The sequence below is a fragment of the Lingula anatina genome, chromosome 2 (assembly GCF_051362555.1).
Source record: "Lingula anatina isolate TDL-2025a chromosome 2, LinAna3.0, whole genome shotgun sequence".
NCBI classification, from domain to species: domain Eukaryota; kingdom Metazoa; phylum Brachiopoda; class Lingulata; order Lingulida; family Lingulidae; genus Lingula; species Lingula anatina.
This window is the reverse complement of record NC_141768.1, coordinates 30549336-30568472: the sequence shown is the minus strand read 5'-3', so window position 1 is coordinate 30568472 and position 19137 is coordinate 30549336. Positions and strand designations below refer to the sequence as shown.

General features: G+C 35.8%; 2 long non-coding RNA genes across 3 annotated transcripts; one reads left to right on the top strand and one right to left on the bottom strand.

Moving 5' to 3' along the window:
* Positions 1-3386: 3386 nt before the first annotated feature.
* Positions 3387-4261, top strand: LOC106177188 (uncharacterized). Of its 2 annotated transcripts, none has more exons than XR_015332706.1 (3): positions 3387-3545; positions 3726-3830; positions 4001-4261. It is a non-coding gene; the product is annotated as an uncharacterized LOC106177188 (long non-coding RNA). The 2 variants fall into 2 exon arrangements; XR_015332705.1 differs by having other exon boundaries at positions 3395-3545; positions 3726-3822.
* Positions 4262-14522: 10261 nt separating this feature from the next.
* LOC147763561 (uncharacterized) lies at positions 14523-15566 on the bottom strand. The gene is made up of 2 exons (XR_015333203.1): positions 15292-15566; positions 14523-14792 (listed from the first exon to the last, which is right to left on the bottom strand). It is a non-coding gene; the product is annotated as an uncharacterized LOC147763561 (long non-coding RNA).
* Between the last annotated feature and the right edge of the window lie 3571 nt (positions 15567-19137).

The window sequence follows — 19137 nt, the reverse complement described above, 5'->3', positions numbered from 1 at the left end:
GACACCTCAGTCGATATTATCGTGCTCAAACCTTCCAAAATGCATTCTGCAACATGTCTATGGACCCTAATTTGACCATCGATGGAATACAAGAAATACATTGATTCTTCAGCAAAACCAACTTGTTCCTAGTGATGATTGACCAAGTTCTGGTAGTTCTGGGGTCACTGAACCTACCTTTCTCAACTGATACCTCATTCCATCTGCAAGAGGGTACTTCGGGGGTGATCCAGGCTTCATCATGACAGCACACTTGCACACAGTTCTCATGTGGTGAGTGATCATGATTTGTTGCAGAAACCCAATGTTCTGAGGCTGGAGAAACAATCTTTGAATCATGATAATAAACCTACTGAGCACCCGTGGCATGAATTGAAGTGTGCAATCCAAAGGAGAACCAAATCACAAATAGTCCGGACCAATTCCGCCAAGCTTTTTTAGGAAACATGGGGCAATATCCCACAAAACAGAATTGCTGCCCTTGTTGAAGGCAGTGGCGCCGTCTACAGGAGATAATTACACATGTGGCCACACATGCTAATAGACACGTGACCTTTAACGAGCATACCCTAATGCTAAATGTGTGTAAATTTGGTGACTTTCGGTGGTGTCATTTCAATTAAATGGAAATTTCTTTACCTCCTTGGAAATGACACTGGAACTTCGGATTTGAGGGGGTACATGTAATAAATGTGAATAAATGGTATTAAATATGACACGGATATCTTAACTGGTAGTTTGTATTTTCTGTACCAATAATCATGTAACTAATGGTATCTGGAATGAAAATCACTATTCATAGCAATTAACTAATGTGGTATGATCGTTTATTAATAAAAACACATAAAACTGGGGGTGGGACAACCTTTTTGACCAATGTTGTTTAGTACTACGGACTAGGCCCGACTTAAAAAACTTTATTTATCTGGGGCCTACCAAAAGTCGCATGCAGTGTATATGTGTATATAAACATCGCCATCGCCTGCGTCCGTCGTCGTCACCGTGCATATTTCACTGTTATGGCACTAAATTGATGACCATGTTTTTTTTTTTCAATTCTCAAACTTACTGGGTTATATTATGATATATTATGAGTCGCTACGAGAGAAAATAATAAAGCTTGATAAAAGCATTGATCAAATAGACCGATGATCATTAATATAAAGCGTGTTATTATAAATAGGTAAAATTTTACAGATAATTAGCTTTAGTTGTTCGGCTTCTTGATCCTAGACAACGTCTCGACGTGAATTCCCAGAGTAAAAAAATCTATCGCATGCAGGGGCTTCAAGCACAGTTATCACTGTTACATGGTACTCTTTTCTCATATAAATGAAATACAAGAAATTTGGACAGTTTTGAAATAAGTGTAACTATTTAGTACAAAAAGTTTTTAGTATTTTAAAAATTTTCTTACTATACTCCGGAGAAATTATATGAAAATGATCATATCAGCGCCCTCTATCATTTATCGTTGTCTTCACTAGCACAATATGATGATTTTCATGGACACCGTCACAATCATGATGAGACAGACTATGAGGTCAAATACTGTAGCATTAACCCTGTTGTAACTCAACTTCCTATATTCTCCCGGACCATTACATACCTGTCAATATTGACAATTGCCAGAGAGGGAGATTCCCGCGCAAGACCTACGTCCCCCACGACACACACACACACACACACACACATACACACACACAATAGTGGAAAGAAACGCCTCGGTTATAAATGTGTTGTCAGCAGTTTGCTAAAATACTTTGACTATACAAAATGATATAGAAAAATTAAATAGGCAATTAAAAAATTTATTATATTCCAATTCAAGTCTTTCAATGTTTCAAGAGTTTTACCGGCTGTTTTACAACTTGGTTGTACTAACAGCCTGTTTTAATCAATAATTAAAACAAGTCAATTTTTGCGCCCCGATATTTCAGTCGGCGTTGAGTGGCTTATTGCACACCTCAGGTAGAGGTGACACTCAGTCGTTAGCCTAACTTTTTATGTTACTGGAACATTTTTGAAATATTGTTCAGATTTCTTTGTGAAGTCCCAAATATGTCACTTCGTAACAAATTCATTTTTAATTTAAAAATAAGATAAAATTATCTTTCTGCCCTTCAAACCGTACTATTTTAGTCCATTGCCAATGTTGACAGTTCGGCAATTCGGCTCATTCATTACCACTTCTGTTTTATGTTTTCTGATGTATATATTCTGGATTGTCACGCAAATAGGTCCCAGTGCATAAATGAAAATGTGAATATTTCGTGCAAGTCGGCAAACATACTTGATGTGAAAATTAAAGCTGACAGTTTGTGTAGTTCAAAAATAGCAAACTTTGACTCCAAGTAAATTCTGTCGGCAGTTTATGTTCCATTTTTAGCCCATTTTAATTTTAGTTCCTTTCGTATCGTTCACGCTTTGCCAGTTAATTTTCCAGGGCTGCGATTTTTGAAATGGCGCTCTTTCTAAATAGACGTCATGTATTTTAAGTTCACCTTTAGGAATTACTATAGCTGAAACATACGGTGGTTACATAAATTTAAAAAATAATCTTTACAGGGATTTTTAAAGACAAAAGCTGCAAAAGTTTGAATAAACTGGTGTGTTAAAGTTAAAAGACACCAGTAAACACCCGAACGCTCTCAAAACTCAATTTCCCCGACTCTCCCAAACCTTTTATACCATCATCATACCCTCCACCCATCATTTTAGTGCCGTTTTATTTCAACATATTTCCTTTTAATCCAACTTTCTCTGCTTAAAGATTCGTCGACATCTAATTTAGCATGTTTTCATTTCCATTGATTTATTAGGTAATTTCTTTATAACCATTTCATCCCCCTCCCCGTCTCGCGTTATGTCTTCACAAACACAATTGGCTGATATTTGTGGAGTCCGTCACAATAATGGTTGAGACAGCATCAAAATCAACACACCGCAGCCTCTGGCTACCCTCTACCAGGGCCATAGATTGATTTTTCACTAGATATTAAAAGATGCATCTCTGGTTAAACAGATGGCTTATCTCTGTACTGTAAAAGCAAATAATATCCACAGCATAATAACTGCGGCCTTGGTAGAGGGAAGCCTATGGCTCATTTCCCATATTTACTGAGATTGCTCATATGAAATGTCTTCACGGTGAAAGAGAACATATTTTATGTTAGCAACAAAGTTTGTGTAAATTGATGCTCCTCTTTTCTATGTAAACTTTAAAAATGACAGTAAGACGCATTGAGTTATTGAAAAGTTATTGATTAAGAGCCCCAAAAGTCATTTAAATTGCTTTTATGTTGCTGTATGGACCCTGAGCAGTAATCATGAATATCTTCATCATTGTATGACAATGTAGTTATTTCAGCATTCATATTTTCAGAAATGAAAACTTTTTGTATGATATTACACTAAAAGAATTCACTATCTTAAAATCACTATTTCTTTTCCAGATGCTATTAAAAGACAGGCTGTCTGAACAGCATATAAAAGCAAACAAAGTGGATGAGCTAAGGCAAAAAAAATTGGAAGAGAAGAATGGGGTATGTAATACAGGAGCCTATCTAAGTTCTGTGCAAGGCTCAATCAAGTTGCCTAGCAGTAATCATGAATGCATATTTTCATCATTACTTGTAGTTATGTCATTATTCATATTTCCCTAATTGAAAACTTTTTGCATGATATTACACTCAAATAGTTCACTCTTTTTATTTCTTTACTAGGTGCCATTAAAAGATACTACAGATCTGAAAAGTAGGAGGATGTTCTAAAACAAGCAAAAGGACTGGATGAGCTGAAACAAAAAATATGGAAAAAAAAGTAAGGAGGTAAAATCTCTTTTTTAAGCCGTTTGATGGCTTTAAGTCCATAATTTGAAAATACTTCTAACATCATTATTAGACATAAAAGTTGCCCTTGTTTTTATCATATTTGATTAGCATTAAAATGAACTGTTACCCAAAACAACATTTATCATTACATGCATCCTATTTTTCAGGAGGCAAAAGGCAAAGATTTGTGCAGGCAAAGTGTTCACTTGACAGACGATTCCAGGAATACTACTCCCACGAGAGTGGGAAGTTACGCATATATAGTAGGACTAATGGAACTGGCTGAAAGTACATTTAGAGAACATTTCCTGAGCCTTTCTTGGATTATCAAAACAAGAAAATTAAATTTCCTTGGATTATCAAAAACTTTCAAAAGACAAGCACAACCTGCACAAAAATGTTATAATGGAATAAATTATTAAAATTTATACCATGTGTTGTTCTGTTTATCAATATATTATTAAATTGCCGCAATAAATATTACATTAAAATACGTAACAAAAGAAGAAAAAATACAGTCTTTTCTTAAATAAAAAGGTTTGAAAAGGTTATCTTTTGTATCTGGAAAGTTGCACAAAAGGCATCTGAAAGTTGGACTTTTTGTCAGGAAAAGGTAGAGAAAAGTGGATCATTCATATGCCATTTAGCATGCAAAAAGCTGATGAATGATGAACTTGAGAATACCTTTTCTTCAAGCAAAAGATCGTCTTTTTACATCAAAAGGTTTATGAAAGTTAATCTTTTGTGTAGAGAAAAGGTAAAGAAAAGTGGGCCATTTGTATACCTTTTCGCTTATACAAAAGTCATTCAAAAGATCGTCTTTTACACCTTTCCTAAAAAAACGAAAGGTCTAGGAAAGGTGTGAGAAGGTGAATAACAGGAGGCCTTTTGATCATCTTTCAGGATATATAAAAGCTGATTTTTCATGCAGTGTAAGCTGAGACTTCTGTCGTCCAGACACTGTATGAGCTCTGCATACGCTGTCTCGTTTTTGGAGTGAAAATCCTCTGGCGTCTCCGCTCCCGGCAGAATCGTCTGCTTTAATCCTTGAAGATGCAGATATCCTAAAAATTTGGTTTCCCATAGTTCGTACTTCTTTTTGTCTCCATTGAATAAAAGGCGTCCTCGGGGCCCATAACCTGTTGCGCTACTGACGGATGTCATTTTAATAAAGTGGATTCAAGGAGATACGAACAAACACGCCTTTTCACTTCAAAACAGCAAACCGGAAGAACAGGGAATGCTGGGATTTATTTCAGCATAATTAATTATGATAATTATGTTATCATATTCCAACACTAGCTCATTGTTAAATCTTCCCCAGCACATTGCATCTAGCACGAAAATTCATGCGTTAGTACTCCTATTGACGATTCTGATATGTACTGGCTGTACTAACACAGTGTGCTAACACAAGGTCAATAGGAGTGCTAATGCGTTTCGTACTACATTGCATCGTGATGTGAACAGTGCACAACTAACACAGTCGATACCATGTGTGTTCTTCACTTCATATGTCTTATCCTGAACTCACCGATAAAGTTTGCCAACAGAATATATAACAAAACCATCTAAGAAAAGTGCCCTGATGGAAGATGACACTCAGTGTACAGAACGTTTGATGAAAAGTCCGGCTTTTCAGCGTCGCCATTTGCACGCGCCATATGTAAACATTGTTGAGTGTAGATGGCGCTGTGCAAGAGGTGACACATTGGATTTGTAATGGACTGCGACCAAGATACTTGTGCAAGGCGGGAGGGGGGTTTGGCATCGCAACAGATATGACCAAGGTCCAGCCACTGTGATATATAAAAAATTATTGTGATACTCCGGAGAAATTATAAAAAAAGATTATCACATCAGCGCCCTCTATGCTTTATCGCTGTCTTCACTAGCACAATATGATGAAATTCATGGGCACCGTCACAATCATGTTGAGACAGACTCTGAGAATAAATACTGTAGCATTAACCCTGTTGTAACTCAACTTCCTCAATATTCTCCCGTACCATTACGTACCCTGTCAACATTGACAATTGTCAGAGAGGAAGATTCCCGTGCAAGACCCATGCCCTCCACCCCGACGCGCGCGCGCACACACACACGCACGCATACACATAGGCCTACACACACACACACATACACACACACACACACCTATTTTTATGCTTTGGAAAGTAACGCGTCGGTTAGAATTGTGTTGTTAGCCGTTTACTATTATAAAATACTCTGACTTTACAAAATGATATAGAAAAATCAAATAAGCAATTAAGAAATTTATTAAATTCCATTTAGAGTCATTCAATATTTTAAGAATTTCTACTAACAGCCTATTTTTAATCAATAATTAAAACAAGTCATATTTTGCGCTCCGATATTTCAGTCTCCGTTGTGTGGCTTGTTCAAAAATAGCAAACTTTGACTCCACGTAGATTCTGTCGGCACTTTATGTTCCATTTGTAACGTAGCGTTGATGCTTTGCCAGTTAATTTTCCAGTGCTGCGTTTTTAGTAATGGCGCTCTTTCTAAATAGACGTCATCTTTAAAGTTCATCTTTGTGAAATACTATAGTAGAAACAAACGGTAGTTATATAAGTAAAAAAGATTAATCTGTACAGTTTTTTAGAGACAAAAGTTGTAAAAGTTTGTATAACCTGGTGTGTTAAAGTTAAAGGACATCAGTAGGCCTAAACACCCCAACGCACTCAAAACTCAATTTCCCCGACTCTCCCAAACCTTTTATACCATTATCATACCCTCCCCCTCCATCATTTTTGTGCCGCTTCAACATATTTCCTTTTAATCTAATTTTCTCTATTGAATGGTTCGTCGACATCTAATTTAAACTAAAATAGCATATTGTCATTTACTGAATGGTTCATCGACATCTAATTTAAACTAAAATAGCATACTGTCATTTCCAATGACTTATTAGGTAATTTCTTTGTAAACCTTTCATCCCCCTCCCCGTCTCGCGTTATGTCTTCACTAACACAATTGACTGATATTTGTGGAGTCCGTCACAATCATGGTTGAGACAGCATCAAAATCAACACACCGCAGCCTCTGGCTACCCTCTACCAGGGCCATAGATTGATTTTTTACTAGATATTAAAAGATGCGTCCCTGGTTAAATAGATGCCCAGACAGCCTCAGTGATCTGGCCCACGTCTGGCCCAGATCTGGCAACGTCTGGCAATGTCTGGCAAAAGGTATGGCCCACGTATGGCTTGCCACATGTGGGCCAGATGTGGCAATGTTTGGGCCAGATCTGGCCCAGACATTGCCACATCTGGCCCAGTCCACATTTGCTCATATGGCCAGATGTCGGCCCAGATCTGGCAATATCTGGCAAAGGTATGGCATGCCAGATGTGGACCAGATGTGGGCCAGATCATATTCAAATGGGCCAGATTAGGGCCAGACATGGACCACATATGGCCCAGATTGTTTTTTTTTTTTATTATTTCACATTTGCTCATGTGGCCAGATGTTGGCCCAGATCTGGCAATATCTGGCAAAGGTATGGCATGCCGGATGTGGACCAGATGTGGGCCAGATTAGGGCCGGACATGGACCACATATGGCCCAGATTGTTTTTTTTTTTTCTTTTTTTAAATTATTTTTAATTATTCAATAAGATTACTATAAAAAAAGACATACAAGATTCAAGATTCAAGTATTTATTCTGTGCTAAAACCCTAAAAAAAAATTATTACACATTATATAACCTTGCTGGCAACTAACATGTAACAAATAAAGGGTCACTCCTTGTCTTTTTGTACAAAACAATGTATGTTTGAAAAAAAAAACTACACTGCAAAAAGGCAAATATACAGACACTTAACAGGAGGAAATGTCACTTACATACATGTAAAGAAAACAGTTATAACAATTTTTTTCAACACAAAGCTGCTCATCGAATCTGAATTAACACAAATTACAAAAATTGTAATTAATTATGCATGTACATGGGGGGAGGGGTTTGAGGGGGAAATATTTTTGCACACCTCAACCTAAATAATATTATACATTGTCATTTTTAAACTAATTCAAACATATCATTAATAATAATAATCACTAATGAATATAGTTTTGTAATGAATAAATCTTGAAAAATGAATGAAAAAACATTGTTTTTTAGATGATGGAGAGTTATAACAAAATTATAAATAACCATGCAGTAACTGTTTCGATTCAACTTGCATGCTGGCTACAGTACTGTACATACATGTAAATTCTGAAAAAAAAATATGTATACTCCAGCACAGATATAGATGTACAATTAAAAGAGAATTACATGTGCACAAAAACAAACCCCAGTATCAATTTTTTAATTAAATCACATCACGAATCAAATCACTCAATGAATTGAACCAGTTTGCAATGCTTGCGCTTTTTTTCAAATCCATAACACTAAGAAATGATTCACCCGGCTCCTTGACAAGCTTATAATTATTAAAGGAATCAACAATTGAACAAGTAACTCTACCAAGTTAACAACAGTTCATTCAAATGTCAAGTCAAAACACAACATCCCTTCCTTTCTTGGAGAGAAACGGTCCTTTCAAAACATGTTAATTGACAGTTCAGTCTTTAAAATGTCTTTTCAAACATTTGCAGAATAGCATATGAACTCCAACTTTTATTCCTTAAACCACAGTGAAAATTCTCAAAACTAATCAACTCATATCAAATCCCATCAAATACTACTGGTCTCTTCCTTTGCTTGCCTTTACGTCACATTCAAATGTTCCCTTCACTTTTAAAGGTTTCTCAGACGTGTATGAATAATACTGTTTGTTTTCTGGTCCTCCACAAGAGCCACATTTATTTTTCTTGGATTTCAGCATTCTCCGTGTATTTTCATCAATGATATTACAATATTATATGCATCTGAATCTGGTAATACACTGAGATAAACACCTCCTCTATTTCCTCCATGTTTTCCGTGTATATTGCATTGGTTCCCACACCAAATGTATATGCACTCCTGGATTATCATGTTCAAAGCTGTCATTTACATGAATAATAGTTTCAGTTTTGCAGACTTTTGCAAAGTGATCCAACGTTCCATGTTTTCTCAGTCAGGGAGTTTCTACTTCGTTTTTCATGTCTAAACTCGTAATGTTTAGACTGGCTTGGTTTGTCAAATGACTTCGGTTTCATCATCCTCACAGTTTCTGGTGTTCCAATTTCATTCAAAGCGTTAACTGTTTTATGTATATTCATGTTTATAACCTGTGTTATGGAGAGTCCTGAAAATATCTTGTACACCTGTCCCTGCTGAATACAACGTAAGCGCGTCTCCTCTGTCATGTATTTTTAATTTTCTATCTTTGTTCATTATTCATGCCGTCCGTTGGTTTTGAAAAGATCAATCTTTTCCGTCAGCGAAGAGTTTAAACTGTCTAGCCATCGCGTCGAGCGTGACCCTAATGTCTCCGGACTTCTGTACGGTTCGAATTCCGTAATTTCACATTTTTCCTCCATTTTTTTCAAAGAAAGTTGGCTCACAGTTTTGCACTAGTGTTTATCCTCGTCGCCAGTGTTTATGTCTTCGAAATAAATCGCACCACGAATCAAATCACTCAACGAATTGTATCAGTTTAATACGCTTGTGCTTTTTTCATATCCATAACTCTAAGAAACGCTACATCCGGGTCCTTGACCGGCTTAGCATAAAAAGCGGAATCTTACAACAGCGGAACGAGTAGTCCAAAAAAGTTTTAGATCAGTGAATTCATTCAAATGTCAAGTCAAATTAAACAAATAGCACACTTATGAGGGGACTTTGAAGAAAAGAGAGAGAGATAAATTAAATCAAAATTTATCAAATGACGTCAGTTCAATGCATTCAGCTCAGTGGTCAATAAAAAATAAATAAATAGAAAATAAAAATTGAAAATGAAAGTACCATATCTGGCCCAAGTCTGGGCAGCATCTGGCAAAATGTGGCATAAATGCCAGACTTTGCCAGACTTGGCCCAGATCTGGCAAGTGTCTGGCAAAATGTGGCATAAATGCCAGACTTTGCCAGACTTGGCCCAGATCTGGCAAGTGTCTGGCAAAATCTGGCCCAGATATTGCCAGACGTTGCCAGATCTGGGCCAGACGTGGGCCAGATTACTGAGGCTGTCTGGGTGGCTAATCTATGTACTGTAAAACAGGGCCGTAGCCTCCGAGGGGGCAGGGGGGGGCAGCTGCCCAACCTGGGATTTGAGGTGCAAAAAAAAAATAATAATAATAAATAATCGCAAAGGTAAAAAGAAAATAATTGCAAAGTTGGTATCAATTCTGTGAGAAAATGCACTCATGGCCACTAGACAATCAATCAACAATCTGTTTACAAAGGTGTACTGATTTTAGCCAACTCAGTTCATGCCAAAAAGTCCAATTGGCGAGTTGTGTTGAAAAAATGACTGTACTTATGGCAAAGTGAACCCACAATTTCTGACTTCTGATTGAGCAATAAATAACAGTTAAAATGCACCAGAATGCAGTATTATACATACAGTTTTTTAAAATTTTCCACACCGTGGGAGGGGGACACCCCTTCCCACTCCCTCCCCCCTTGGGGGGTTCGCCCCCTCGTGTCCCCTCACTGCCCCCCTGACATTTTGCTCAGGCTACGGCCCTGTAAAAGCAAATAATACCCACAGCATAATAACTGCGGAATATGGCTCATTTGAAATATCCACTCATATTTTGGGTTACATGTAGCAAGAAAGATTAAGAGGTTTAAAACGCGTGCGAAAGAGGGAAAAAAGTTAAAATAGGTCTAATTGAGACATTTATAAAATCGAAAACCAAATTAATTCAAATACAAGCAGGAACATTTTGGTGGACCATATTAAATTACACACAAGCATCTAGAACTAAAGTCGGAAATCACCTCTGGAGAGATTATCATTATCAGCGTTCTTATCATTATCAGCCAAGGCTACATTTTTCACAGACGCAGTACGATGAAATCGAAATCAAATTTTTCGTATATTTTGTACTGTAGTTGTATATGGGCTAGCATGCTTACGTTCGGTACAGGCGACGTACAATTTTCCCCACATGACCTTGAAGTTAAGTGGCGGACGCTCCACGAGTAGGGGCATATGGGCAATACATGGACACCATAGGACATCGTATACGACAAGTGAAACCTAGGATCGGATATGTGGTAAATTTTTAATATATTTTGTTTGGAATTATGCGTACAATTTTTGAAATGTTTGCGTGCGCACCTGAAAGAAATTTCAGTCTCATATTTTTTTTTTATTATCAAAAGCTGTTTGTGCGCGCGCGTGTTTGCGTGTGTGGGGGGGGGGGGAAGAGGGGGTTTATAAGGATAATGAAACCAGATCCGCTCATTGCTCAATCGATTGGTTTCCTAGATTTAATTGTATTGTCATCACAGCCACGTGCAGTGAGTATTACTATCGTATTTACTATCGAATTTATTTGAAGAGAGGGTGTATATCGTAATGAAAATGATTAAAAGTACAGATACAAAGTTGTGATCGTAATGAATACATTGTACCTTTCATAACTGATACAATATACATTTGTTAAGAGGTTAAACAGTGTAAGTAAGAGAGTTAAAAGTGCATGTGTTGTTCAATAATAACAAAAGAATAAGGGAGTATAGTTATCATTCCTTCAGGATGATACAATGAAAAATCCGTAGAAATGGCGACCCAAGGTCAAGTAACATACCATTACCTAATAAGAGAATGATTATATTTTGGTAATGACGTAATGATGGAAAGTTACGGAAAAAGGGATAATCATAGACATTGTGTAAGAGCTGAGGAATTATTACATTACCAAAATATAATCATTCTCTTATTAGGTAATGGTATGTTACTTGACCTTAGTATTATCGCCATTGTTGGTTTCCCAAGACCATCTAAAACAGATTATTATTCAAATTGAAAAGGAAGCACAGAAATCGATCAATCCGCTACATGTTATTTATTTAAATCCTAAATATTATTTCAATGAAGGACAATTTACATATGGAAAACACAAAAATTCATTATTCATTAACCTACAAATTCCTATTTCTGCCTATCCCCATACATTAGAGGTTTATGAAGTAAAAACATTCCCCGTTCCTTTAAATCAATCTACAAACCACGCTTCACAAATACTGGATCTACCAAAATATTTGGCTATTTCTCACGATAAACAACATTATTTTCCCATGAATAATCCTACCTGGAAGAAATGTCATGGAGATCATGTCAAATTATGTCCTTTCGTGTATCCTTTCAGGACTGCGACGCATTTCTCCTGTGTTACAGCATTATTTTTTGACTTGTCACCTTCAGACGTTACCACTGAAACTTGTAATTTCCGTTTTCTGCATAATGTCGTTCAACCCAACGTGCGCGAATTATCAATAGGAAAATTGTTGTTATATAATATCACTGATATAACAGTGGAGTGCCCTACAAGTACTACTTCCCAACCAGGCTGTCAATATTGTGTGATACATTACTCATGTTTTTGCGGTTTAACCTTAGATAGTTTTTATTTGCCTCCGCGTGTTTATGATTTCAAGAATGATACATCAATTACAAAATTACACCCTGTTAATCTTGGTTTACAGCAATATTTTTATTCCAATAAAGAAATATCAACGTAATGATTTCTTTTCTCAACCCCTTGATACTAATTCTTCCAGATTACACATGTACCAACAAGATTTTTCGAAATTTTTAGCGCAGGATATGAAAGACCATTTGAATTTAAGAAAACTAGCTTAAGCAGCAAAACACAATGAAAGAATGTATTCTTCAATGGCAGATGCTATTGCAGCAAATGAGATTTTGCTTCCATCAAATTCAAAACAATTTTTAGTTTGGATTTCCTTAGCAGTTTCGAGTGCGATTATGCTCGTTGTGATCTACTTATGTATCAAGATTCGCATTTTAACGTTAACAGTGATGACCCTTAAAAATGTTAATACAGGTGAAACGATGCCAACTGTACTAACATGGATATTGGGTACAACTACAAAAATTAATTATGAAGTACAAACAACTTGTGATGATCCATATTCCTTCATAACATTTCTAATTGCATGTGTTTGTGTAATTTTGGCTATAGTTTGGATACGAGATAAAATTATTAAGAAATTATGCATCTTCCACAAGGCACTTCTTATTTTAGAAATTGCCAATGACCAACGATGCATTACCATTCCTATTATTCAACTGAATGGCAGTCCTCATTCCTGGCATTTTCATATGACGCAGATCTCTGATATTTTGCAAATTGAAGGTAAAATTAGATCAAATTTATTGATTGATTGGCACGATTTGGTGATAACAAACTACGTAACTGGTCAGACAATACAACTACCAGCACGTGTTCCGATTTCGTTTATAAAAGCAATACAATTAAACAAAACTATTGATCGCGAATTTTACAAATTTTTAGCCATTAAACATGCTGGAATGTTATCCTACATTCGATATTGTCCACCAACGTGCACCGGATCGAAATTAGAATCTTAAATATAACTTGATATTCTCAAACCATCAAATTTTAAAAGAACGGCAAAGTAAAATTACGGAGCATAGCAATTGCATTCATGATGTGTGTACGACAGTTTGTATTTAGAAATATTATTTATGTTAAATGTGTTTATGTGTATGGAATGTACCAATAATTAATAAATTCAGATGGACATATGACATTGAAATGAAATGAACTGATTTTACATGAAATGTAATGAACTCTGTTCCAGAGACAAAATGTTGGAACAAATGAACATTGACTTTTAATGTACATACATATACGTATATTATATTCTTAATATTGTCACAATGAATTATTCAGTGAATGAATATGACATAATTTCATATTTAATTGACATTTATGAATGATTTATAATGGAAATATAAGTGGAGATGTCCAATTGGATATTAGTGAATGTACAGGAAACTGTGGACATTTATTCACAATAATAGTCACAAACACGGACTAGACGTTTATTTTGTTGTAAATGATGCAGAATAAACATTATTTTCATTGAATGAACTTTAATTTAATTATTCAAATTATAAAACATTATATCCTTGACAAATGGTTAATGATTTAAATGTCATTGACATATTGCGTAATATGTTAAGGATTACTATTAAATAATATACATGTAAGTATATTGTTGTTACCTTAGACTTTATCTGTCATTCTTTGCTAGTGGTTACAAAATGTTGAATTTGACCGAAAATTTCAAACTTTCTCTGGGAAGCTGTAATTTTGCGATGTGATAGCTACACCATCACAGTTTATCATTTCATAAAAAGGGAAACAGCAGCTGCCCTTTTTAGGGCACACAGGAGAGTTGAACAGCTATACCCACCAAATCCAAGACGCGTTACCCTGGGTAATATATTTTGCACAAACTAATGAAAGTCTAATGGAATGTTTTCAGTTTTAGTTTAAATCATAAGGGGGTGTTGTCTCAATGCTTCAAAACTGGTTTTGAAGAATTTAATCCACATTTCATAATTAATAAAAATGGTGAATATGTGGGTCATGGTAACGTTATTGACGCGGGTCGAAAACTTTTTATAATCATGTAAATAATAACAATATTTTTGCTATTATCCATACACACTTCATTCATGAGGGGCACACCACTTTCACATGCTTTTAAAACGGAATTGACAAACACAGAGGAATAATTCACATATTTTATTTACTGTAACTCTGTCATATGGGACACACACTGAACAAAGTTGATCTAAAGAATGTTCCAGATTGTAGTTTTTTATCAGAACTATTATTTTTTTATTATTATTTTAACACAATAAAGTTCAGTTAAATACAAAATTTAACAAAATGAAGTTCAGTGTAACACAAAGTTCATAATTATAACATTCTTCCTGACATATGTAGACCAATGGTGATATCTGTTCTGTGCTCACTAAGGCATCCACTCTTGGGATTCTGAAAAAAAATCACACAAAGAATCTGTTAACTCTGATAACGAACAATGGATAACCTAAGATCACAAATAGTTTATTGCTTATTCAAACAAAGTACAGTGCATTATGAGTGGCAAACACGCATTACTGAGACACATTTAATTTCTTCACCCATTTTCGGTGCTTCATTGCGTAACGTAAGTGTTGCTAGTAATCCATTATTGCTGTTTTTACAGACGGTTAAATTTTAAACGCACGGAATACAGTGTAGCAGCTTAATTTAAGACAAAACTAAAAAAAAGTAATTCAATTTCAATGATTGAGTTTTCGAGAACAAGAGAACATGAATACGGTATCACCGCGTCACCATGTTCAATATGACCTTTAGTCCCCCATGTGAAACAGACGCAAAACGAAAGTTCAGACGAAGTCACCCTACTTATAGAATGGTAAAAATCAATCGGTACACAAATATGTTGAAACAATTGAAGAAAAATGAAACGAAACTCATTATTTCTCACCTTCATACAAAGAAGATCCCAATAAACAATCCTGTGACGGTTAAATCGAGGGAATTACACCTGTGCCCTGCATCCTATCTCGACAGCGTCATTGCGTTATGCGTTATCAGAATGGGCCACCCGCCAGTTTGAGCTGGTTTTTTTAGTGTGCAAAAGAAGCCATTCGTGTGTAAGACGTCATCAGTTAGTGAGTATGGAAGAAGATCGCTATCGATGTATAATTTTCACGCGGCATTTTAAAGTCGTCTGATAAAAATCGATCTCTGAAGTTTCAGCGTTGCAAACGTTATATTGGGACGCGGTGAAGAAAAATCGACCTTGCTGAGCAATAAATGTGAAATTCTTAAGAAAACTGATATTATCTTGGATTTCGTGACACAAACTAACCGACATACTACTTTGGACGATTGAACAGTTTTAATACGGAAAGATAGGATTAGATGAAATTTTCATCGGGGTGGGACACCGCATGTATCGTAAGTTAAGCTAATTTTGTGATCATTTTTCAGTGACTTCAAATAAATTTTTATTTAAATAACAATTTGCACATTCTGTTTATTATATCTTCTTGCAGTAGATGTATTTCCTGCTTCAATAATCCATTCAAACCCTAAACAAACTGTTCTTAAATAGAGGTAGGGTCAAAATTCCACAAAAAAGGACGCCATTTTGAGGGTTATTTCGATATATTTTCTGCTTTTTCTATTTTTTTTCTTTTATAACAACATCCTCCTTGCTCATGCAGCTTCTTTGATTTGTTATTGAAACATACACAACGATGTCATGAGAATTTGGTTAACTATCTAAATTTAAATAACATTCTTGTTATGGCCCCCCTGCAGTGCACCACTAGCAAAGAATGACTGTTATACACTTTATAACGATATATTATTAGCAGTAGACTAAATTGCATGCAAATTAATGTATTGGAATTAAGATGACATGGAACAACAAACATAAATTTTTAAAGGAATTATTGTTTTTGAATATCAACAAATTGTGGATGTACGTAAATGTATTATAAATAGTGGTTATTCACAACCATAAAGGAAAACACTACAGTATGGATGATAATAACAAACGAAATGCAGATTTTCACCACGGACAATGTGCTGGTCACAATGATGGTGATGATGGCTGTATATTCGAAGAGGAGTCATGACCCTATAATCCAACGTAGTGTATTTAAGAAGATATTATAAAAATGTGTCAGAGCCATAATAAGAGAATTACATGTTAAAGTTACACAAAATTATTAATAAAGTTCAGCATGTGTATTCTTGGGCCGCACATTAAAGACAATATCCTTTCTAATATATTCATTGTTTCATGTCAACTATATAACTATATATATCTATATTATACCATATTATTAAGTCTAATGACAGTATTTTAAAAATTTAAAATAGTTTTTTAGTTATGCAATGCTTGTGCTTCTACATTCAATAAAATAGAGAGAATGTATATCGTAATAAAAAAAAAAGGGAATTCGAGGACGAATTTATTTGAAGAGAGGGTGTATATCGTAATGAAAATGATTAAAAGTACAGATACAAAGTTGTGATCGTAATGAATACATTGTACCTTTCATAACTGATACAATATACATTTATTAAGAGGTTAAACAGTGTAAGTAAGAGAGTTAAAAAGTGCATGTGTTGTTCAATAATAACAAAAGAATAAGGGAGTATAGTTATCATTCCTTCAGGATGATACAATGAAAAATCCGTATTAATAGAAATGGCGACCTAAGGTCAAGTAACATACCATTACCTAATAAGAGAATGATTATATTTTGGTAATGACGTAATGATGGAAAGTTATGGAAAAAGGGATAATCATAGACATTGTGTAAGAGCTGAGGAATTATTACATTACCAAATAAGGTAATGTAGGAGAAAGACTTTGTGATACATCATGACATTGGAATGATGATCTATAGGATAAAAGAGAATACATTGTAACTGGAAAATAAGAATATACGAATAAATCTTTTAGGTTCCCATTCATTTATAGTACTGGCGAAATAGCGGTACTATATTACTTATATACAACCTATGCCAGTAATAAATTGCCTTCTATACTACTACTCTTATACTACTACTCTCACTACTACTACATCATCTTGTAGGCCTACTACTACATGCACTGGTAGTACTACTTACACTGCCACAGGTATGCTGAGGTGAGTTTTTAGAAGTCTTTAATTAGATGCTGTCGGGGACAACATGAAAATATCTGTTCCCCGTGAGTTAGTACGACTGCTGTAACGAACTGATATTTTAATATGTCTCCCTTCCTCTCTCCTACATCCATCCCCGTTATCCCAACCCCCACCCCCACCACATTCCCCTTCAAACACTCCAATCATTGCAATACATGTACATGCTATCTCCCTCCCCTCCCCGTCTCACGTTATGTCTTCACTAACACAATGGGGTGATGTCTGTGGAATCCGTCACAATCATGGTTGAGACGGCATCGGAATCGGCTGGAATCTTATCTCGATTGTATTGTTGAAAGGACAGGGCCACACGGAGTATTGTTCTTTAATGTCACAGATATTTTTCTGGCCAATTCTGCACCAGTTTTTGTGTTGTCCAGCAAGAAACTTTGAAAACAAAAATAATAAAACGCCACCCGTCCCACAGCCTAACCCTGGAGGAGAGTAGAAGGACTGCCTATTGGTCATATTGGCTGTCCTCCTCACACTTCGGCTCCCTGGCCATGGTAGAATATAGCATATTTGTATTGTATGATCTATTAGTGTATTCATTACGGACAGGAGCGGTGCATAACTTATATATGATTTTCTTGGCTATGCAGTGATTTAGTTTCGAAGTTTTAAAGCCAATATGTGATACATGTATGTGAGTTGCCAGTTTACGAACTTTTTATCTGTGACAGTTCCCAAAGATTGTAAACTGAGATGACAGGTTAGAGTTATCGATTAAGTCTGAAGTAATTGAGGTCGGCTTCTGAAGAGTGGTGCCTTTTACTGGACCGGTTCATTTTAAGAGACAATTCAATGGCTTGGAATGTACGTAAGAGTGTTACCTAAAGGGACACCCTCCCTCCTCTCTCAACACGGTTGGGTGATACACTTGGCAGCTTTAAAGCGGGAAGCAAAGTTCAGAAGAACTTGCAAAAAGTAGTAAAAGCCTCTTCAGAGTACTTACGTGTTATAAGACCTCACAAAGAGTTCCAGTTTTAACTTAAAAAATATACCTCTCAGTGCGAACGAAGTTTTGCCTGACATTACGAATGTATTGATATTTTAAAGGTGTATCAACTGCAGAAGCGTGTCAACAACTCATCAGAATTTGGTGCAATTATATATGTGCAGGCGGATTGTTTTTAACTTCTGACTGGGTAGGGGTAATGGAGTATGGGTCGCTCAACGAAGCTAAATGTTTACCTGAGGAGATTTTAGTCTTGCAGTACTACCAGAGCGGATGAATGTTAGTGCTAGATATCGTTTTGTTGGTGCTAAATAAGTGTGTGGTGTGTTGGTTAATTTGTCAATTTTGTGGTTAAATATGAGCGTTAGTGCTGAAAGATCTGCGGCTAGTGTCAGTAAACGCCTAATCCGTATACTTGCATTTTACTCACTTTTCCTCATTAGAATTCTTTACATCACCCATTTATACCGTAGATCAGATATAAGGAAAATTACCACAAAATACTTTTATTTTAATATTCTTTAAATAGATTGTGAATTTGAACACACGCACACACAAACCCATTCAGCAAATTCTCTTTTTATTTCTCACCGACGATATTAGATTTCTGATTTTAAGGGGATAAACGTTTTAAGTAGTTTTTTCTCTCTAAGTATCTAATATT